Source organism: Grampus griseus, assembly GCF_964374135.1.
Source record: "Grampus griseus genome assembly, chromosome: 4".
Lineage (NCBI taxonomy): Eukaryota > Metazoa > Chordata > Mammalia > Artiodactyla > Delphinidae > Grampus > Grampus griseus.
In genome coordinates, this window is record NC_138997.1 from 46,970,533 (window position 1) to 46,995,362 (window position 24,830).

The 24,830-nt window shown below is 42.9% G+C and overlaps 1 protein-coding gene across 1 annotated transcript in view; it reads right to left on the reverse strand.

Annotated features, from left to right (window-relative positions):
- Positions 1–24,830, reverse strand: part of PARM1 (prostate androgen-regulated mucin-like protein 1) — a 100,584-nt gene that overhangs the window by 36,146 nt on the left and 39,608 nt on the right. The gene's annotated exons all lie outside the window — the stretch shown is intronic.

Genomic DNA, 24,830 nt, shown 5'->3' on the forward strand with positions numbered 1-24,830 from the left:
TGGTTAATGTGTGAAAACCTGCGCGGCGAGGCCGTTTTACAGTATTTTCACGTCTTTCTCATTTTACACTGTGCCTCTGTAACTGTGAAGGTGACTTTAAAAATAGTTTCTTCCCACTGTTGCTCTCTCCTCCCTTGGTGACTATCAGTAGGAACCAGCCTGAAGGCTCTGCAGGAGCAATTAGTGGATCGGTCAACACAAGTCCAGCCAGTACACAGCATGAACTAACCTTGTCTTCTGCTTGCTGAAAGCCAGGCCCTTAAAAACCGAGACACTCTGTGGAATTGATTTTATGGGAATTGGTCTGGACAGTCGAGGGAGCTGTTGCACAATGCTTGCGGGGATGCCCAGCCTGTGTGATGGGTGTGGGGAAAAGGCATGGTTGGTGAGTGCAAAGCCAACCACTCACTGATTGGCTCGTCCCTGTCAGAGGAGCTCATTGATTGGCTGTCCCCTGCCGTAGGAGCTCACTGATTGGCTGCTCCCTGTTAGGGTTGTGAGCTCCGCAACCTCGTACAGGGATGCAAGGGTTATGGGCTTGTCCACCGGGGTGAATAAAGCTGTGAGCGCATTTCCTGTGGAGGAGTAAAGGGGGAGGTCACAGATTAAAAGCTGACAGGAAGAAGGAATCTGAAGTTTGGAACTATTTTCTTAGACTCGAACCTAGTTCTCCCAAATTCTAGCCTGGTGTCTTTACCATCATGTCATTTCGCCAAATATTCTCTTTCATATTTTGTAAAATTTAGAATTAGTTTCCTTTCTTCGTTCCTCCCTACCTCCATTTACCCATTCAGTTTCATTCATTCATTCATTCATTTATTCATTCAAGTATTTAATAAATGGCTTCTATGTACTAGCACTCTGCTAGACCCTGAGTTTATGATTTCACTTTTTATGTAACACATCTCTTGATTGCCTCTCCACACCCTTTACCATTCCCCAACTAGCTTTTCCTCTAGTCATTTCCATCTCAGTGGATGGCAAGACCTATCAGTTACTCAGTTGAAAACCCAGATATCATCCTTAATGCATCTCTTTCCCTCACTGCCCCTCCTCCATCCAATCCATCAGCAAATCATGATGACTCTACCTTAAAAAGATATCCCGATCCAATCTCTGCTCATCACCTCCCTTATTATCTCAACATCACCTGAGCCACCAGTCACTTGTCTAGACAACTGCCACAGTTGTTTTTTTTTCTTTTTTTTTTGCGGTACGCAGGTCTCTCACTGTTGTGGCCTCTCCCGTTGCGGAGCACAGGCTCCGGACGCGCAGGCTCAGCGGCCATGGCTCACGGGCCCAGCCACTCCGCGGCATGTGGGATCTTCCCGGACCGGGGCACGAACCCGTGTCCCCTGCATCGGCAGGCGGACTCTCAACCACTGCACCACCAGGGAAGCCCTGCCACAGTCTCTTAATTGGTCTTCTAGCTTCCAGATTTCTTCCTTTCAGTCTACTTTTCACATGGCAGCCAGTATAATATTTTAAAGTGGCAAATCAGATTAACTGACCAAAACCTTCCCAAGGTTGTGCTTAGAACAAAATCCAAAACTACTCCCCTATGTCATCATCCCATGTTCTCATCATCATTCTAGTTGATCTCAACTCAAATGTCAGCTCCTCCTCAGAGGAGCCTTCCCCAGACAGTCCTAACCAAAGTCATTCCTACTCCTTCCCCTTGCTTATTTTTTAAAAGATTTTTTGATTTTTTTATTGTTAAAATATACATAACATTTTAACCGTTTTTAAGTGTACAGTTCATTGGCCCTAAGTACCTTTTCACTATCGTTCAACCGTCACCACCATCCATCTCCAGAACTTTTTCATCTTCCCAAACTGAAATCCTGTACCCATTAAACAATAACACTCTATTCTTCCCTTTCCCCAGCTCCTGGAAACCACTATTCTACTTTCTATCTCTACGAATATGACTGCTTTAGGTACCTCATATAAATAGAATCATACGATATTTGTCCTTTTGTTTCTGACTTATTTCACTTATTAGCAAAATATTGTCAAGGTTCATCCATGTTATAGCACATGCCAGAATTTCCTTGCTTTCTAAGGCGAAATAATATTCCATTGTATGTATACCACATTTTGTTTATCCATTCATCCACTGATGGCCACTTGGGTTTCTTCCATCTTTTGCCTATTGTGAATTATGCTGCTCTGAATACGTGTGCACAAATATCTGTCTGAGACCATGCTTTCAATTGTTTGGGGTCTATATACTCAAAAGTGGAATTGGTGGTTCATATGGTAATTTTATGTTTAATTTTTTGAGGAACTGTCACACCCTTTGCTCATTTTTATTTTTCATAAAAATAAATAAAATAAAATAGTTTCTTCTTGAAACTACATATTATTTATTTGCCTAATTTACCTCTCTTCTACCAGAATGTAAGCTCCATGAGGGTACAGGGACCTGGTCTTATTTATTGCTGTTTCCTCCAAGCCTAGAAGAGTGCCTAGGTCATCATAATTGCTCAATAAGTACTTGAGGAAAGGAGGAAGGAAGGGGGGAAGGAAGGAAGGAAGAGAGGGAGGGAGGGAGGAAGGAAGGAGAGAGGAAAGGAGAGAGTAAGGGAGATAAGGAGGGAGGTAAAGAGGGAGCGTGGAAAAATGAATTAACTTAGGAACTTTATTTAAAACAATACCCCAGTATTTCTCTACTCCCTTCAACACATCACTTAGTATGGCCACATCCATCATAGCTGCCTGGGGGCTGGCTGCCTACCTGGTGTTATTTGAAGGCAGGAAACTTGCTTACAATGTCAACCTCTGTCCTTCCACCACAACATACACTGATGCCTGATGTCTTGTTAGGTCTTCAACTATTTAACTCTCCAAACTCTGAGGAGATTTCCTTGGGGGTAGCATATAGGTAATAGCCAAACATGATCAAGATTCATAAGGGAAAAAAAAATGGGCCAGATTTTCGCACAGAGGAAGGGAGAAAAGAGGAATGCAGAGGGATGTAAGCATTTGGGATAAGATCTGCTCACTTCTTCATTCATCTGCATGACAGACTCAGTAGCTGATGGAAAATTGTGCTATAGAATTTAACCTGAAAACAGAGTTTTCTCAATATTTAACTGAATTTAACACTTGGATTGTTATCAAAATGATTGGTTTAATTTTTTTTTCTGAGAGGAAGTTACATCTTAATCAGTAAGTATCACGACAGAGGGACTTTTGTTAGCTAATTCATGATATCTGTGTATAAAGCGACAGTTTCCATCCATCTATGGGATCCTGAAAAGTTCTCTGTGTACTGACTGTATTTTCCAGTGGCTTGTCATTTTAGCGATGTTGCGTGTTCATTTCTGATGGGCTTTCACCTGACCCCTGCCAAGCTGATTGGTTTAATTTTATTTAAAGGTGTTGGTCAAGACCGTAAACTACAGGAAAGTTACTCTGCTAGTAAACTGGGGGCACACCTCCCAAATTAAGCCACATAATAGTCCATGTTTCTGTGGTTGACTTTTGGGAGCTGTGAAGTGTCAACAATTTCAGGATGAATATAGGTCAAGAGGTCTTTGAAATATGGACAAAACAACAGTTGGGACAAATATTATGAAAATACCAAATCTTCGTATGTGACCTTAGAGCATACTGGCTTTGCATCCTGGTAGCTCTCATAGCTCATTAAAGATTCTGAGGCCAAAAAAAAAGAGACAATGTTTAACTACTGTTTCTAGTATCATATAATAGGTGGGCAGATGGAGGTAGAGCCTTAGTCTGGCAGCTGAGTCAGAGGCTTTGGAATTCTGGGATGAATGAAGAATGAGTCATATGCAAAGGAGCAAGACTTCATTCATTCATTCAAGCTTTTATTGAGTAACTTCTATGTCCATGGCCTTACCCTCAAAGAGTTCACTATCTAACAGAACAGAAAGGACACACAACTTTCTGTAATATGATGTGATAAGCATCTTATGGAATTACAAGCAAGTTGCACTGGGAGCCCCAAGGAAAGATGAATAAATATTGTATGGGGACTATGGAATGCAAAAATATACAAAGTCATTTTCAAATGACATTTAGAAAAGTCACAGAAGAGATGACATTTGAGTTGGTTCTGAAAGGATGAGACTACACAAGATGCCATTAAAGTGTATGATATTCAGGGCGACACCTGCATTGTCATTTCCAGTGGAGCTAAAAGCTGTACTATGGAAATCATTATAGTGCTGAAAATGACATGCTGCAAGAATTAGTTTTGTGGCTGGAGACATCCATTTTCTTGTTTAATTCTGACTCATATACTTTTATAACTCCTACCCTTCCTGCTTCCAAAGAGGACTGAGGTGGTCATTCCCATGGCTACCTATTTAGTACTTATTTAAAGTACTTTGCAGTCTCGTTCAGATAATTCCGACTCCTAACAAACAGCAATGCATAGAAATTGTGGGACAACGCTGCTCATCTTCACTTGGACAAGGCATTAAAAGCCTCTGCTTTGCCTGTTCGATGATACATTCCATATTGCTCTGAGTACATGAGGGTTGGTCTTCATGAAGATATCCAAGGCTCAGGAGCCATGAAGATATCCAAGGCTCAGGCACCATGACTTTCATCACGAAGATATCCAAGGCTCAGGCGCCATGAAGATATCCAAGGCTCAGGCACCATGACTTTCATCACGAAGATATCCAAGGCTCAGGCGCCATGAAGATATCCAAGGCTCAGGTGCCATGACTTTCATCATGAAGATATCCAAGGCTCAGGCGCCATGACTTTCATCATGAAGATATCCAAGGCTCAGGCGCCATGACTTTCATCATGAAGATATCCAAGGCTCAGGTGCCATGACTATCCTAGAGAATGCTTGCTGTCCTAGTTGGCTCAGGCTGCCAGAAAAAAGTACCATAGACTAGGTGGCTTTAACAGTAGAAATTTGCTTCTCACAGTTTGGAGGCTGAGAAGTCTGATGTGGGCCAATTCAGGTTCTTGTGAGAGCTCTCTGTTCCTGGCTTGTAAGTGGCAACCTTCTAGCTGTGACCTCACATGGCCTTTCCTTGGTACGTGCTTGGGGGAGGGGGTGGTGAAGAAAGCCCTCTGGTGTCTCTTCTAATAAGAACACTAATCTCATGATGTGGGCCCCGCCCTCATCTAACCCTAATTACTTCCCAAAAGCCCCATCTCCAAATGCCATCCCATTGGTTTCAACATTGAGAATCACTGAGATAGCCTGAGGAAATATCATTTCTGCTTTATCATAGGTAGGACCCGTGTTTCCACAGGACTACAAAATTGATTAACTCAAACAGCTAAGGATATATCCCAGGATTTCAAAAAATTTTTTAGAGCTAGAGAGGGTCTAAGTGATGCATGATTACAGCCCCTCATTTGATAAATGAGGGAACAGACACAGGGAGGGGAAGTGATGTAATTGACCTTACACATCTAAGAGAAGAAGTTGGGCAGTGTTGCCTGGAAAGAATCATGTAGAGACAGGGTCAGAATTAGAATTCCCCACCAGCACACTGTGCCCAGCCTCGAAAAGGCAGGTAGAACGTACTTTAGCAACCACCATTATAGAATAAGCAAGGAGGAGCCCATGTGAGACTGCACAGCTAAAGAAGTTAAAATAATGTACCAACAAGGACCTACTGTATAGCACAGGGAACTATACTCAACATTTTGTAATAACCTATAAGGGAAACGCATCTGAAAAAGAATAGGCATATGTATAACTGAATCACTTAGCTGTACACCTGAAACTAACACAATATTGTAAATCAACTATACTTCCAAAAAGTCATTAAAAGTAAACAAAACCAACCCCCCCAAAAAATAATGTAGTGCCCCATACACCTTCCCACCCAAAGTAGAGCTACTTTCTGAAGAAAAGAATTATTTCTAATATTTCCTTGAGAAAATGGCAGAGTAAATAGAATAAAGAAATTGAACCCATTAACTGCTAAATTAGAGGTGACTTTACCAGACATGGTGTCCGTGCCCAGGCAGTGACAGGCTCACATGCCTGAAATGGAGTGACTCAAAGAAGGAAATCTCTCAGACTTGGCCCAAATGAGAGATCTAGGGGTATAAGGGCCAACTTAATCTGAAATTCCTCCTTGTAAATTTACAAATGGAAGTCTTTCCTGAAGTTTGGTCAAATTAAAGCTTTTATGTTGTAAGCATAGCTGCCAGATTGTTGCTCAGAAGAAAAGCAGATGCTTAGGTGGGTAGAAAACTATTTGTTTCCATGTGTACTATCCTCTGATATGTGAAAAAAAACAGGTCTGGCTTGAGCCCGGGTTTCTTGCCTTGCTGGGAAGAGAGATTTGGGGGCTGATGGCTGGGACAGGTAGGCGAGTTCTCCCAGTGCTGAGGGGAGTTACAGGATATTCCAGTGGAGAGTCTGCGTTCTGTGGATGTGCTCTTGCCTCCTGCCCAACTGGGTGTCAGGAAGATAGGTCTGCAACGTTGGCAGCCGCTGGATAATGAGTGCCCTGAACTGCCACTTCTTCCTGGGTTTTGTGAGCAGCAAACTGGGTCAGTGCCAGAGTCCCAGATGGCCTGATTACCTGTGTTGCTCACCTGTTCTCTCCCCCTAATCCCCCACAGCATGTCCTCTCCTGCCCTTGGCTTGTCAAGTGCCTGAGAAAACATGTGACAAAGCTTTGGCAAATTCGGTGAAATTCGATCAAAACACAGTCAAGTGCTCTCCTGGGCGGCCAAGTCAGCCCGAGTGGTGCCTTGGCCTGCGGTCTCGGGGGATCACGCCAGGCCTGCCTTGCAGAGGCCCGACAGCTGCTGAAGGTCTGCACGCTAAGGAACTGCTAACGGTCAAGGCCAACTGGACCATGTCACTCCCCTTTGAGGGTGGAGGGGAGGAAAGGAAGCCTGCACAGAGGATACAACTTCACATCCCCACTGAGGCCTAGAAGGCTCTTTGTGACCCAAGCCCAGTGTTGCCTCTTCAGCCTTGCTCCCCACCAGATCCCAGAACAAACCAGCTTTTTTTTTTTTTGCGGTACGCAGGCCTCTCACTGTCGTGGCCTCTCCCGTTGCGGAGCACAGGCTCCGGACGCGCAGGCTCAGCAGCCATGGCTCACGGGCCCAGCCTCTCCGCGGCATGTGGGATCTTCCCGGACCAGGGCACGAACCCGTGTCCCCTGCATCGGCAGGTGGACTCTCAACCACTGCGCCACCAAGGAAGCCCCAAACCAGCTTTCTATTGTACCCTAGTCCTTCTGCCTCAACAGCTCTCCCTCTTACGCCTGCCTGAGTTACTCCTATTCATCCTTTAGTGTTAGCTTAAGGGCCTTTGCTGATTCTTTTGCTAAATCCACCCGCCTCCTCCAGCCTCAACCCTTTATGTGCTCAGAGCACCTTGTATCTTAACTTCATAGCACTGAAACTGGCACGTAGCTAGGTAATCACTTATGGGAAGCTTTGTTTAATGCATGCCTCCCCCTTTAGACTCTAAGATTCACATGGAGCGGGGACTGTAGTGGATTTGCTCACCACATATCCTCATTGTCTGATCCACAGTAGGAATGCAAATATATACCTATATATGAATGAGAGAATGAGCTGAGGACTCTATGAAGGACACTGTGCTGACCACTTTCTATGCATCATCTCTTCAATAGTAATATCCATTGTTATCTTGGTTTCACAGATGACAAAACAGAGGATCAGAAAAGTTAAGCAACCTCCCTAAGGTCACACAGCTAGTACGTGGCACAGCCGAAGCTTGAACCTGAAACTGTCGGGCTCCAGGCTAACCTTATAACCATCCCACTGTATTGTACTGGGAAATGCAAGGGTGTTTTTGAAGTCTGGGCCCCATGTTTGTAAGGTAATCAAGCACCAGTTTTCCTCTGTCTCCCATAATACATTCTCTAGTGTGGGCCAATAGAGTGGGCTTTAAAAAAATTACCCAACCCTGTGAACGCTTTTATTCCCTTTTATCCTGCTGCAGGCTCCATAACGGATGGCCTCAGGATAAATTCCGAACTCCTTGGTTCAGCACATAACACCTTTTATGACTTCCCAACCCCACCCTTCACAAGCCTTGCGATTCAGCGTGCATTCCTGAACTACCTGCTGCCTCCCTCCCTGCATTTGCATCTGCTGTTCTTCCCACCCTGGCTCCCCTCTCCCCAGCCCAGTTCTGAGAACTCTGGAGTCTTACGTCCTCTGTGAAGATTCACCAACTTGAAAGAGCCCTTCTTCTCTGTGTGGCCACAGCACTAATCGTAACACACGTTATCCTGAGCCATTTCTCCCCATGCTTGTCTCCTATCAGGCTGGGAGCTCTAATAACAGGGACTGCAGCTTATTGTTTGTGTCTTAGTGCCTGGCCCAGAGAAAGTGCTCCATAAATATTCATTCAGTAAAAACATGGATTTTTCTACCTTTTGAAAAACAAATATTCTCTGGCTTATACGCTGGACCATGATGGCAGAAATGCATCTTCCCTTTGATATGTCTGTACGTTCCATAAAAACTACCAGCTAATAGGATATTTTGGACCAGTCTCTAAACATACTTTTGCTATTTTTGCTCACTTGTTTCCACTTTGGAAACTGCAGGGATTTCTTCTCTCTGTGCGTGATATAGACCAGAGTCACCAGCTATTGAAATGCTGGCCATCAGTCGGCCTAAACACAAGCGGGCCTTACCATCCCTGCACTGAATGGACTAAACTTCAGCAAGTTTTTAAGAGAGGGAGAGAGTACAAAATAATCTTAAAATGATATGTACACTTGAACATAAAAGCTAGGTCTTAATGTTGTTTAGGTTGAGTGAAGCCGCTGTTTGGGACCCTCACACTTAACCAAAATTCCCCATGTTGCGTTTGGTTGGGCTGCTAAGGGCACTCCAGAAGGTTCATCTAACATCTGCAAACCCATTACTAATCAGAGTCTGGTCCAACCATATGGCATTTGAAAGCCCTCATAGGTCTAGACAGAATGTGCATGCCCCAAAGCCATCAAACTGTGTTTAAGAAGACACTTGTTCAAAGCAGAAGAGCCATATCCTCCTGAGTGTTTTGTTGATGGAAATGAGATCTAATTCTAGTCCGAAAAGAGGAAAAGACCTTCTGTTTTCCAGCCATCGAATCAGAACGGGCAGAACTGGCGTATGGCTCAATTTCTCTATGGGTGAAATCAGGACTCATGATATCATCAGGCTCCCTGTGGAGGCTGTGAGTGCTAATGAGAAAATAACGTTTGTGAAGAATGTCGTGCTTCCTGGGGAAAGGAAATACACCATTTTCTTTCTTTTCGCCAGAAGCAGCATCTGTCTTTGTCAGTCAGATGCCCCCCCCAAACTCATTATCTTTAAGCTGGAGGCTGACTGTGGTGGCCGGCCTCAGGAGGAGGCTTTGCTGAGCAAGGATGCCAGCAGATACCCGAAATTCTGGAGGAACCACATTGGGGCTTCTCTGGGTGGGGCAGCGAAGAGAAAGAGGACGTAGGGAGGGTGAGTACCTTCTCTTCGGCCGCTTTGCGGTTAAGGCAGATATGGGCGTAAGCCATGGGTAGTGAGATGGGAGAAGAAGATGACCTAACGCCTCCTTCAGGTGGCAGGGGATCTTCTGAACCAGTGTTAGGTTTTGCAGTGGGCCCAGTCCCGACGTGTATGGGGTCCAGGGCAAGAGTGTCCACAAAGGCCCACAATGAGGATGTGTAACTGTTACAGATTCACAGCCTGTGCTCCATCTAGAGCCCTGCAGCCTTCGGAAGAGGGGGATCCCTCTGGTGACTGGAGACTAAGGGGACCAGGGAAGTGCTGGGGCAGCGCGGGCCAAAGCCGGGCCTGGGATCACCTGAACCCAGGATGGAGACTGATCCGGTTGAAAAGGAAAAAAAGGCTTTGTGTTCGGGTGTCATAAAATGCAGCAGTCTCGGGGCTTCCCTGGTGGCGCAGCGGTTGAGAGTCCGCCTGCCGATGCAGGGGACACGGGTTCGTGCCCCAGTCTGGGAAGATCCCACATGCCGCGGAGCGGCTGGGCCCGTGAGCCATGGCCGCTGAGCCTGTGCGTCCGGAACCTGTGCTCCGCAACGGGAGAGGCCACAACAGTGAGAGGCCCACGTACCGCAAAGATTAAAAAAAAAAAATGCAGCAGTCTCTTGCCTCGTCGAAGGTCACACCCCTTCCTTCCACTTCACCTCCCACAGGCCCAAATCACAATCAAGTCATTTCTTATACCCTGCAGCCCTGGAAAGTACCAGAACTTAAGAAAGTCCGTAGTATCGGTCTGCTTTGACTCTGAACCGTTTCCTTCAGAGGATCTTTTTGAAGCTTAGAATTGCCCAAAGGGCTGAGGCAGCCCTGATGCCTTCTCAGCCCCACTGCCTTGTCAGCCTAAATGCCCTTGTCCATTTCTTGCCTCACTTTGTCTCCAGCTCAGTGGGTGCACCGTCCATGCCTTCTTGTTCCACGAAGAGCCAGAGCTCTTTAGGTGGTCAGCTCCATGGAAATCTGCCTTTGGCAGGACAGTTCTCGGGGGCATTCCCAGGCTGATGCATCCTGGCATTCTGACTGGTGAATCTGTAGGCAATTTGACTACTAACAGGATAACGCCCATGAAATGCAGAGAGATGTTGTATTCCTGATTGCCTCACCACCAAAGTCCACCACTGATCACCTAGGAGTCAGACAAGAGGGCAGGGATGGCTCCAGTGCAAACACATCTCCAAGACTGGGAATATGACACAGAGGAGATTTCCTGTGCTGCAGGAGAGGGCTGCGGGGGCTTTCTGAGAGAGGAGGAATGACCCATGATATTGGTGGGCCTCCTTTCCCTTCCTGCCAACATTTTCTTCTGAGGGTTTTCTGCAAAGGTGTCAGTCAGTATGAATGGTTATGGTTACGCTTCCTAGTTTCTTTTTAAAATTTTTGTGTCCTTTTAAGATAGAAGAATAACTTATACAATAAAATGCATACATCTTACGTGCACAAATTAATGAATCAATGAATTTTTACACGTGTATATACCTGCATAACCACGACTCAGATCAAGATATAGAACTTTTGGGATTGACATGTATACACTGATGTGTATAAAATGAGTGACTAATAAGAACCTGCTGTATAAAAAACTAAAGGAAAAAAAAAGATATAGAACTTTTCCAGCACCCCGGAAAGTTCCCTTGTACCTTCTCACAGACATAATCCTCTGAAGGAGACTCATTCTGACTTTCATCACTACAGATTAGCTTTGCCTGTTTTTTGAACTTCAAATCAATGGAGTCATATGGTGTGTACTCTTTCATGTCTGAATTATGAGACTCACTCACTGTGAGACTCTCTTATGTTGTTGTATATTTTAATAATGCATCATTTCTCATTGCTGGAGAGCATTCAATTGCATGGATATACCACAATTTATTAACCCATTTTACCAGTGGTGCACAGGTAGGCTATTTCCACTTTAGGGTTGTTATAAATGAAACTGCTTGCTTCATAGCTTCTTAGTTAACACTTTTCCAATGCTTATTAAAAGCCAAATCCTGTAATACTTTTCAAGTATTAGGTCACTTAACCTTTACAATAAACCTAGGGTATTTATTATTATTATCCCCATTTGACAAGTGAGCAAACTGAGGCAGAACGAGGTTAAATAACTTCCCAGGATATATAACTAGAAAGTAGCACAACTTGGATTCAAACTCTAGAAGGTAGTCTGTCTCAATAACCTGTCTTCTTAACCATCTTGCTAGATAGCCGCCTGTTACTGTTAAAGCTATTAGCCAGACCACTTATTTGCTGCATGACCTTGGGCAAGTCTCTTAATTATTATCTCCTCGTTGGCCAACTTAGGATAACAACAGTACTTCCATTCACAGAGTTATTGAGAGGATTAAATAAATAATCCATATAAGGCAGAAACTGTTGCTTGACTAACCCAATAGCCATTCCCAATCCCCTCTTGCCAGTCTACCTACAGAAGCTATAAAAGATAAATGCTCCCTTTCTAGCCTCCTTTGCACTTAGAGGTGTCTATGTGCCCCAGTTCTGCAAAATGAGGTTGATGGGATATAGGCTAAGGGGTTTCTGGAAAAATTTTGCTTCCATATAAAAACAATATATAAGGAAGAGAAATTCTTAGTGCCTACTTGTCCCTCCTCCTTCCTACCTTTAATGTAGATGTGATGTCTGGCACAGTGGCAGCCACCTCGTGAAGCTAAGGATGAAAGTCAACCCACTAGGGATGACGGAAGTGAAAGAGAGAAAGAACCTTTCTCCTTGATGATACTGTTGATCTTGCCAAGCCAGGACTAGAATGCCTGACTTCAGACTTCCTATTAAAGCAACAACAAATGCCTTTGGGGATTAAGGTATTGTTCAGGTTTTCCATTACTTGCAGTATAGATGACAGACCATGTAGAATGCTTATCACAATGCCTGGCACAAAGTAAGAGCTCAATAAATACTAGGCTATTATGTGGATCTCTGTCTAATTGGAACCTGGGCCCAAATGCCTTCAACCTTCTTTAATTTGTTAATGATTTGCAAAAGGCACTTTTCAGGCATCATTAAAGAGGAACTATTCCTCCTCCTGGCGTCAGCTGTGAGCCTCCAGGATGGAGCCCTCCCCACGTCCTTCGACAAAGCCACAGGCAGCTGGACCTGTCAGTGTTCCTAGCGGTATATTCTCTAGGCTGATGTCTACGAAAGCTGAGCCTCCTCCCACACCCACAGAATGCATCAGAAAGGAAAAAAAAAAACACCACACAGCTAAATAGAATTTGTATTTCTCCACCTTATTAAAAAAATGTTCAGAAACATCGTGGGGCAGTTTTCACCACAAGTCTTGTTAAGAACATGCGTGGGGCTAGGTGGCTGCAGCAGGCTGAGGAAGGAGAGCAAAGAGCCCTCAACAACAATCAGGGACCAGGGCCTTGGTACTGTTAGACAAGCTGACCTGCCTTGGTCAGAGCCATGAGGTGTAAGTCATGAGACACACTCACTAGAATGGCATCCTACTCTCGTTTTTAAACTTTACGCATCACTTAGCAGTTTACTTTTTAAATATTTGATTAGACTTTTGTTTGTCTAGATCCAGTTCAACAAATACGTATTGAGTGCCCGCTCTGACCAAGGCACCCAGGTATCTAAGTGATTATGGAGGAAGGCAGACTAGAAGAGAGAGAAATTTGTTTTATATTTCACATAGCCTTTCCATGGACAGCTGCAATTGGACTCTGTTTTCCCCTCGTGTAAGCTGATGCTTAGGGCCTTTGGCACCTGACCTTTCCAGATAAAGACTTCTGATATTGGCACTGTCGTGTTCCTCCTCTACCACCTCTTCTCCACGCAGATTGTCTGTTTTGTCAAGTATGCTGAAAGGCCAGTGCTGTGGTCTGCATGTTTATGTCTCCCGCCTAACTTCATATGTTGAAATCCTAATGCCCAGAGTGTTGGTATTAGGAGGTGAGGCCTTTGGGAGGTGCTCACCTCATAAGTGTGGAGTCCCCAGGAATGGGATTAGTGGCCTTATGAATGAGACGCCACCGGACTCCTAGCCTCTTCTACCATGTGAGGACACAGAGAGAGGCTGTCGGCTAGGAAACAGGAAGAGGGCCTTCTCTGGAATGCGACCATGCTGGTGCCTTGGTTTTTGGACTTCCAGCCTCCAGAACTGTGAAAAGTAAATTTCTGTTGTTTATGGGCCACCCAGTTTGTGGAATTTTGTTACAGCAGCCCCAATGGACTAAAGACAGAAGGGGATAAACAATTAGGTGAAAGGGATTAGTAGGCTATTAAGTAAGACTCTAAAGTAAGATACTCATTAATTATCATTTCTTCCCTTTAATCCTCTTTCTGCTTTTTAAGCTATCTCCTAAACAACAACAACTACACTAAAATTGTAAGTTTACAAACTCATGTGTCAGGGCAAAATTCCTAGAATCTGAAGATTATTGTCCCCTAAGACATGGAAATGAGAATGAAGTTGTTACTCGCTTGAGTCAAGTTCTAGGCTGGAAGTGCAGAGGTAGAATCTGCAGCCCTGAAGCTACCTGGTTTTGTGGGTGTCGAGGCCTTCGTTCCTTGGACAAGCTGCTTCTCTTTAAGACTCAGTTTCCTTGATTATTAACCCACTTCCCCATAAGGGACCCTCAATGCTGTGCTTGGCCTCTCTGCTGAGAGGGGTCATTTTCAGAACTAGAACTGGGTGGAAGATGACAGCTGTGGATGGAACCATGCACAGCAAGACCCGACTCATCACCAGAGACTCCAGGAGGGACCTTGTGTTTTACTGTCTCCCGGAATGTGGTCCAAGTCCTGATATGCGGTCAAAGATAGATGGACCATCCCTGGAGACTGAGAACCAGGTGCCCATTTGTTCCCGAATAAAGAGGAGTGGCCAGGAGAACAGGAATCAGTCATTAGGAAGTTCCAGGTACACATGCAAGCTAAGAGCTCACAGGAAGATATGAAGAGCACAAGCTAAGGGCAGACAAATCTTGTCTCCAGTTTATGTGTGATAAGGGTAATCTATTAACTTTGCCGGAGTGAATTTTCTCTGCAGAAATGTTCCTTATAATGAACAGAATCCATTGAAATCAATATGAGGAACCATGCTTTATGTAAGAGATGTTGTGGGTAATGAATTTTAATCAAGTACGTTAAGTGACTAGGGGATCTGGCTGTTTGAAGGAATTCCATGGTGAATCCTCATTTAATGTGATTAATTACCACCTAATCTGTCACCTGCGTAAAGCATTCTGTAGCCTAAAAATCCGGACCTCAGAATCTTCTAATGAAAATCTTTGGGACCCATTAAAATACCACTCCACAGCCACTGCTGACAGATGCTATTAAACACATCAATCTGGAAGGACAGACTCTGATGATGCAAGCTGAGTTGGGTGAATTGCAGAAGCTGGATAAAAATTGGCTCTGCTGGTAGCTCAGCTTGAAGAATGATTTTGCTTTGGGTCTACTTATTTAGAATAAATGTATAAGTGTTGCTGCTTAGAAAAGAATTATTCAAAAAGTAAAGTTGCCCATCCTATACCTCACATCTTCCATCTATTCCTAGGTTCCCTCTGGCCATGCTGGGATTAGACAGGGACCCTCTAACTGTACACATGCTGAATTTGAGGCAGAGGCAGCTCTACCTCATGGCTTTATTTCAAAAGTAATTCCCAGGTCTAAATAACCAGCCTGGCGTTCCCTCCTGTGTTCCAGTCCTCTGGCTCCAAATGCCTTTTGGGTTTTGCCCTCAAAGTCAGTAAGTCTATTAACTGGTTTTTCATTCCCCATCCAACCAGCTCCTCTGGGTTTATTTCTGTCATCACTCTTCCGCTTATCCAAGTTCTTTTTATTTTTAAAATAAAACTTGCATATATTTAAGGTGTACAACATGATGATTTGATAGACATATACACAATGACATGATTACTACAGTTAAGCTAATTAACAGGTCATCTCCTCACAGAGTTACCATATTTTGTGTGTGATGAGAACACCTGAAATCTACTCTCTTAGATTTTAGCAAATCTCTCTTAGCAAATTTCCAAGATTCAATACAGTATTACTAACTATAGTCATCATGCGGTACATGAGCTGTCTAGACTTATTCGTCCTATAGAATGGATCCTATAGAACCTTGTACCCGTTGATCAATATCTCCCCATTTCCCCCACCTCCCCACCCTGGTAACCACCATTCTACTCTCTACTTCAACTTTTTTAGATTCCACATATAAGTGAGATCATGTAATTTTTTTCTTTTTATGTCTGGCTTTTTTCACTTAGCATAACGTCCTCGAGGTTCATCCAGGTTGCTGTAAACGGCAACATTTTCTTTATCCATTCATCCAAAGCCACACAAAGCAACCCTGGTGTTTGGGCCTGGGTATGTCTTTCCAGTAATCCTTCGGGTCCTTTTGTAAGGAGGATCTTATTCCTGCAGATATGGAGGCTACTAAGGGAAGCACTTTGTTTGCATTGTGGTGAAACATTAAGCTACACGTTAACACACACAGACACACACACACAGACCCCCGCACCACTACCACACCCTTCTAAATGCTCCTTCAGAAAGGAAGAATTTTTTCTGCCTAGCCAAACATACAAACTCCTCACATATCTAACCAAAAGAAAATGGGTGGGCCGTTCCTTAGTCCATAGGACAGATGCCCTCATGTCCTTCGGCAGGGGCTATCTGCCAGCTGGACTATGGGGACACCTCTCTCTAGCTCAGAGGCTGCTTTTAGCAAACAGATTCACATCTCACCCTAAAAGCACTTATCAACGGTTAGTCAGGTCTCTGAAGGCTGGAGCAGAAGCACTTTGCCTTGGTAAGATTATGGGGCTGTAATTGCATTCACAAGTCTTCATCCAGAAAATCTACTTTTTATTAAGTCCTGCTCAAATAATATATAGAAAAGCCAAGCTTATTCTTCAGAGGATCAGTAATATCATTTCTATTTGCTGTGTAATTAAATCCAGAGCATTTCAGCTTTGGCTTCTCTCTCTGAAATCTACCCTTTCATTCACAACCTAAGCAAGCAACAGCAGAATAAAAAAGATACAAGCAAACTTTCTGAACAGTACAGAGAAAAGTAATTCTCCTTCCTACGTTACAGCTGAATACACAACCTAGAAAGGAATATGCCAGGTATTGATTTTGATTTCTGGTTTCACCAGAATAAAGCCACAATCAGTCTAGCTAAATACTACTTAGCGAAGTGAGGAAAGCAAAATTCTCTTTAAAAAAGTGGTAAAATTAGCAAGTCTGAAACTTCCAGCCTCACAAATGAGCCCCGATTCCATCATTCCAGCTGCACCCAGGTCGTTTCTTCTTGGATAACATTTTATCACCAAATTCAACAGGTCCCAATCTAAACTGAGCAACTCCAAAGTAATTCTCTTAAATGCTCCGTTGATGCTTCCAATGGCACTAGTTATGTTTAATGTATTAAAAGAAAGTTTGACACAGATACAGTGGGTACAGAGTAGTGGTTACCAGAGGCAAAGGGATGGCGGTGGAGAGCTGGGTGAAATGGGGAAAGGGGATCAACTGTGTGGAGAGAGATGGAAACTAAGTTTTTGGTGGTGACCATGTTGTGCGGTATACAGAAGTAGTAATATGATGTTGTACACGTGAAACTTATATAATGATATAAATCTATGTTACCTCAATAAAAAATAAAGTCTTTTCCAAAAAAAAAGTTTGATTTTTAACATCCTATCAAACTCATTCCTTGTTTATCCTTCAATTAAAAAAATTATCTGGAGTCCACTATGTATTCGATACCATGCTAAGTGTTGGGGAGAAAAGAATGAACAAGGTCATTAACCTCACGGAACTTAATATTCAGTGGAGTGAGCCAATGAGTGATGGTACAGGGCAATGTCCAAGCACGTCAGAGAGGGCCTAAGGCACACGTGGTTCAGGGTGTTAGAGCACTTCTGAGCAAAGTGACCTCTCAGATTGGATGTGAGGGGTGAGTAGACATTAGTCCATGAAGAACAGGGAGGAAGGTGGAAAGGATGGGAAACATTTTAAAGGGAAAGAGCATCATCTACAAAATCCCAGAATGAGAGAGTATGAAGTCTTATGTCTGGAACCTAGAATGCAAAATGATCCGGGACCAGATTATGTTGGGCCTCAGAAGGCACGTAGTAGTTCTGGACTTTACCCCAGTGATTTTGAACAGAAGTGTGATGGGATCAGCTCTGGGCTTTTGGTAGATCACCCGGGTGAGGGTACAGCATTGATTGGAGGCTGGCAAGTGTGGAACCAGGGAAAGCAGCAAGAGGCTGTTTCAGAGAAGAGGAGTCCCTGTCCTGGACTCGGGTAGTGGCCACAGAGACGAAGAGAAAGGAGGGACTTGGAATGTGTCTTGGACTGGGCTCCTTTAATGTCACTCTCAGTACCATCGTGTGGCCTGCACAGAGTCAGTGCTTGAGGACCTGCAGAGCGTACACAGAAATCTGGGGCCAGATGGCTCTGTTCAAACCCTGCCTCTGTTCCTCATTAGCTTTGTGACCATGGGTAAGTTATTTAACTTCTTGGGGCCTCAAATGTAAAATAGGTAATAATAGTGTATATTCCATAGTAAATAAACATTAAATGCATAGTTAATACATGTAAGCATTTAGAATGGTGCCAGGAACATATGAAGCACTCAACAAATATTAATTATTATTATTATTAATGTGTTTGGTATTGTCATTTCCTTTATTCACAGTCTCATCAAACTTTACCCAGGCTACTCCAAAATGGCATCTAAAATAGCTTTCCCACCTTATTCTTCCCTTACCTAATTCTACTCTGTACATGACGTCTAGATTAATCTTCAAGACATCTTTCACCATGTCATTCCCTTTTCCAGATTTTATAAGCCTCCCAGATAAGTCCAAAATCCTTAATCTAATGAGTAAAACTCTTTCTTATCCTGGTCTTATTCTTTTCTAAGCTTATTTCCCATTATAGTGATACTCCAGGGTATGCCATTTTGGCTTACGAGAATCTAAATTTGCAAGGGATTTCATGTAATATCTGCTCTGGCTTATGATGATGCATTTATTTACGTTTATGAGAACTGCTTTGGGTGATGTGCACCTCCCAAGTAGCTGAGAGCCAGGAAACAAGAGCCCCTATGAGGTCATCTTTCCAGCAGTGAAATATTTCCAGTATTTCTGGTTTGCAAGTCTATAGCAGTGACAATCTTATGCACCATTTGCATTGCTTTTATTGACTTACTTTGTCTTTTGTGGGCTAAAAAAGGACAGTAAAGGTTTAAGGGTATGGTATAGAATAGTTAGAAATGAACTGGATAAAGGCATTCAGCCTTATCACAGGGTAATTAATGAAGGGAAATTGCCTTGGAAGGCCATGCCATGACAACTAATGTCATCTACTGAAGTGAGAGTGTTCATCTTAAGGGGATTTGGTGTTGTTTTAATATAAGTGGCTTAATTTCAGGGCTCAGGAAGTACCAACATCTCTTGAAATTATCAGTAATTACGTTTTAGACTTTATAGGAATTTGCCTTATGGAGGTTTTCTGGAAGAAATTACCCTGGAAAGATAGAGGAAGACTGTTTTCTTCAAAAGTCATACTCTGCTTAATGTTGGGCATTGACTTCTTCTCCTCCACACACATTACCAATTCCTGCTTCCTGGCCCTGCTGGTACTCTGCCCTCTGCCTCAGGTCCTCCCCATCTTTCTTCTACCATTTTACCAAAGCCTGATTATTGCTAGGTCCTCTGTCCTCTGTGAAGTCTCTTGTAATAATTACAACTCACATTGATGTTTCTCTTCTCTAAACTTCTATTCTCTGTTCTTTATACTTTTATTTATATCTTTTTTGAGTATATAAATAATGTATAATTAATGTACAGTAAACAGTTTATATTTAGTGTACAAAACTGAGATTTGACATACATATACTCCTCTGAAACCATCACTGCAAATTAAGATAATGAACATATCCATCACCCCCCAAAGTTTCCTCATACCCTTCTGTAAGCCCACTCTTCTTCATACCCTGCCTTGTCCCCAGTCCACCAAAAATATAAAATTGCCATACAGTTCCTTTTTTTATTTGTTATAAAGTCAAAATCCATTGTTGATATTCTTGCCTTAAACACTCAATTATCTTGTAAAGACATGTAAAAATAAATAAATAAATAAGGGGAGGGCTTCCCTGGTGGCGCAGTGGTTGAGAGTCCGCCTGCTGATGGAGGGGACACGGGTTCGTGCCCCGGTCCGGGAGGATCACACATGCCGCGGAGCGGCTGGGCCCTTGAGCCATGGCCGCTGAGCCTGCGCGTCCGGAGCCTGTGCTCTGCAACAGGAGAGGCCACAACAGTGAGAGGCCCGCGTACCGCCAAAAAAATAAATAAATAAGGGGAAAAGTATTTTATATTTATCCCCATATATATTCCACTTCCTCTCTCCTGATGTATCAGCAACACATCGTTGCATAACAAACTACCCCCAAACCGAGTAGCTTAAAACAACATGTATTATTTCAAAGTCTCTGGGGGTCAGAAATTAGGGTGCAGCTTAGTCAGTTGCTCTGTGTCACCTCACAAAGCTACAAACAAAGTGTCCAGAGCTTCAGTCAAAACAAGGCTCAAGTGGGGAAGGCTCTGCTTCTACATTCATGCATTTGCTGGTTGGCATGATTCTGGTGAGCTTTTGGACTGAAGACCTCAATGGCTTCACGGCTGTTGGCCACAGGCCAGCCTCAGTTCTTTACCACATGGGCCTCTCTATAGTGTAGCACACAGCATGGTAGACTACACCATCTGAGGGAGAAAGAAGAAACAGAGGAAGAGTGTGAGCAAGAGGGAAGTCACAGTCTTTTACAGTCTCCTTGGAAGTGATGTCCTAGCACTCTTGTTGCATTGCATTCGTTATAAGCAAGTCTCTAGGTCCATCTCATACACAGGGAGGGGAGATTATACCAGGAAGTGGGGATCATTGGGAACTACTATAGAAGCTTCCTACTACTACATTTGTGTGGGGGGGTATATATTATACAGGGCACAACATACTGCTATCATTTTTGTTTCAAAAAGACAATTCCTGGAGCTCTTCATTCCTTTGTTTAGATCCAGTTTCCATCTGGCATTATTTTCCTTCTGCCTTTAGGAGTTCCTTTAACATTTCTTACATTGCTTGTCTCTTGACAGCACATTCTTTAAGCTTTTGTGTCTGAAGAAATCTTTACTTTGTTTTTCTTGCGTTTTCTTTCTTTTTTTTTTTTTTTTTTTTTTTCCTGCGGTACGCGGGCCTCTCACTGTTGTGGCCTCTCCCGTTGCGGAGCACAGGCTCCGGACGCGCAGGCTCAGCGGCCATGGCTCACGGGCCCAGCCGCTCTGCGGCATGTGGGATCCTCCCGGACCGGGGCACAAACCCGTGTCCCCTGCATCGGCAGGCGGACTCTCAACCACTGCGCCACCACGGAAGCCCTTGGCTTTGTTTTTGAAAGTTATTTTTGCTGGGTACAGAATTCTAGATTGATCATTTTCTTATTTCAGTACTTTAAAGCTGTTACTTCACTTTCTTTTCATTTGTGTTGTTTCCAATGATAAGTTTGCTGTAATTTTTATCTTTGTTTTTTTATTAATTGTCTTTTTTCTGGCTGCTTTAAATTCATTCTCCTTTTCATTAATCTTAAACATTTCATTAAGATGTGGCTTGATACAGTTTTCTTCATTTTTCTTTTGTGTGGGGTTTGTTAAACCTCTTGGATTTCTAAGCGTATAGTTTTAATCAAATTTGGCAAAATTTCAGCCATTAGGTTTTCAAATATTTTTTCTGTACTCCTCATTTCCTTCAAGGACATGTATATTAGGCCACCTGAACTTGTCCCACAACTCATTACTGCTTTGTTCATTTATTTTTAAAGTCTTTTTTCTCACTCTGTCATTTTGGAAAATTTCTATTGCTTTGTCTTCAAATTTACTAATTTTTCTTATGCTGTGTCTAGGTTCTGTTAGTCCCGTTCAGTGTATTTTTCATATTAGACATTGCAATCTTTTTCTATAGGTTTGATTTGGCTCTTTTAAAAAAGCTTCCACATCTCTCCTTAAAATGCTCATTTTTCCTCTATCTTCTTGAACATACCGAGTATATTTATTATAAGTATTTTAATGTTATTTTCCATTAATTCTATTACCTGTATCATTTCTAGATCTGGATCTATTGATCACATTTTCTCCTCGTTATGAGTAGTATTTTATTGCTTCTCTATAGGCCTGATAAGTTTTGATTAGATGACAGGCACTGTATCTTTTTATTGGGCTGGCCAAGAAGTTCCTTCATTTTTTTAAGTAAAAATAAAAGACACATTTTTCATTTTCACCAAGAACTTTATTGAACAATGTATTCACCCTTTTGTTCTACTACCTTCTGCCATTTTTCAGGCAACTTCATAATTCCACCTTCCCAAAACTTTTTATCTTTTTGAGCAGAGAACTGCTCCAGGTGCCTTTTACAGTCTTCCAGGGAATTGAAATTTTTTCCATTAAGAGATTTTTGTAAACACTGAAATAAATGGAAATCCTAAGGTGCGATGTCTGGTGAATACAGTGGATGAATCAGAACTTCCCAGCCAAACTATAACAGTTTTTGCCTGGTCATCAAGGAAACATGTGGCCTTGAGTTATTCTGATGGAAGATTATGCATTTTTTTGACTAATTCCAGGCGTTTTTCATCGAGTGCTGCTTTCAGTTGGTCTAATTGGGAGCAGTTCTTGTTGGAATTAATCGTTTGGTTTTCTGGAAGGAGCTCATAATAGAGGACTCCCTTCCAATCCCACCATATACACAGCATCACCTTTGGATGAAGACCGGCCTTTGGTGTGGTTGGTGGTGGTTCATTTCACTTGCCCCATGATCTCTTCCATTTCACATTATTGTACGGGATCCACTTTTCATCACCCGTCACAATTTGTTTTAAAAAAGGAATGTTTTTGTTACACTTAAGTAGAGAATCTCATGCAAAATACGGTCAAGAAAGCTTTTTCTTCCCTGCTTAATTTATGTGGAACCCAAACATCAAAGCGATTCACATAACCAAGCTGGTGCAAATGATTTTCAACACTTAATTTGGATATTTTGAGTATGTCGGCTATCTCCCGCGTGGTATAACGTTGATTGTTCTCAATTAATGTCTCGATTTGATTGCTATCAACTTCAACTGGTCTACCCGACCGTGGAGCATCGTCCACCGAGAAATCTCCAGCATGAAACTTTGCAAACCACTTTTGACACGTTCAATCAGTCACAGCACCTTCTCCATACATTGCACAAATCTTTTTTTGCATTTCAGTTGCGTTTTATCTTTCTTGAAATAATAAAGCATAATGTGCTGAAAATGTTGCTTTTCTTCTTCCATCTTCAATATTAAAATGGCTACCCAAAAATTCACCAATTTTGATAAGTTTTTTAAAAAAATCCACGCCGATATGACAGTTGTCACAATACAATCTAACAAGATTGTCTGGATGAAGTTAAAGACAACTAAGCGCTGCTAGAGCCAGCAGAAGGAAAGAACGAATGAACTTTTTGGCCAGCCCCAAAAATCTGGTCTCTGTTCCTTCATCATGTTCAGAAGTAGAAATCTGTTTCATATCCTTTAGTAACCTATAACAGTTTACCCTTCCAGCCCCAATTTTCATATATCCCTTGTGCTCATAAAAAACATGCTCCTGGAGGGCAGAACCCGTATCACCTGACTTCTTTTTGCACCATGAACAGTGCTGTGCACATGTTGAAAATATATATTTCTCTTTACATAGTCTCTTGGAAGGATTGGCTGTGAAGTATCTTCCCTTTGCTTTTATAATAGTGCATCCTTGTGGTCCTTCTCTTATTTCTGTCTTCTCCATATTTAGTCCTCTTTCCACTCTGTAAATACAGGAGCTCTCCTTCACGACGTCACCCAATGTGATGGCTTCAGCTATTATCTTTGTCAAATACTTAGTGGCAACTTTACAACACCAGAGGGTTTTAAACTGGAATTTATGTGCCAAATATTTTAAAGGTGAACAGAGGTGAAAAACTGCCACCTGGCAAAATTAGTCTGATTATTCTAATTACTATGCTTGGTTGACCCCCATTATTTAGGCCAACTCCCCACCTTCTGATCCTGAGCTCACACCCTCTACTGTGATTTTCAGTGTCTGCCCAACTCAGCTGGTAGTAACCTGTGACTTTCCAAGACTTTCCCTGGATGGTCCCAAGTCCCTGTCTCTTGCATCACAGACAGAGCCTGAGGTCCATTTGCTGTTCGTAGTACCGTTCCTGCATAGCTAAGTTTCATCTCTGGCTAGATCTGTATTGTGCCGAGGCCAAGATTATTCCGGAGGCACTCACTAATCCCTATTTATACTGCAGTTGCAAAATTCTTCCTCCTTCCAGCAGGAAAAACTGGTTTTGTAGATGAAAATATCAATGAAATTGCTACCTCATAGGTGCAAGTCACTCCCTTAAGGACCTACTGCAGTGACTTCCAGACCTTACATGCTTGTATTACAAACCCTACCAGTGGATGTGCTACACACTTCCATGTGGATACCCTGCTCTCACCTCAAGTCCAGTATATCCACCCTTCCCTGCTAATCTGATCCTTCCACTGTGGTTTCCATTGTCATCAATGGTGCCTCCAACCTGCTAAGCTCAGGAGTCATCTTTGACAGCTTGGTCTCTTAATATTTTTACTTGACCTGTTTTCTAGTTCCAACAGTTTTACACTTAGGATGTCTCCTGTATGTCTGTTTCTCTTATTCGTTTGTTTTCTATACAGCCCCATTTTCACGCATCCCTGATGCCCCCGCCTCTAGCATCACCAGTCCATCCAAAACTGCATTTCCAGGTAAATCCCCTTCAAGGACAGCTTGCTTGTGCGAATTTCCTTTTCAAGTTTCAACAGCTCTTCACTGTCTACAAAGCTAAGCCCAAACTAATCCTCCAGCACTGAAGGCCCCTTCCTCAGTGATTTTGGCTTATATTACCTTTGTAATCTCGGCCATTGGGCCTCCCCCCACCGAATGCTGTCAACTCGAGTTTAATTGGACTTGTAGCTTCTCCTGGAATTCTCTCAGGCCCATTGATGCCTGTTGAAACTCATGAATGTGAACTTCAAGGTTCAGTACACATGCCAACTCCTTCATATCATTTTCTCAGAGTTTCTATCCAGAAGTAATAGCCATGTGCTCATGCTCAGAATAGTGCCTTGGCACACAGTGGGCACACAAGAAGTATTTATTTGATTAGTGAACCACCCTTTCTCTTTTATACTTTCATAACATTTTGTACTTGTTCAATAGCACTTTTATCATCCTGCCTTGATGCACTGGCTAGTTCATTCGTGCAAGAAGAAA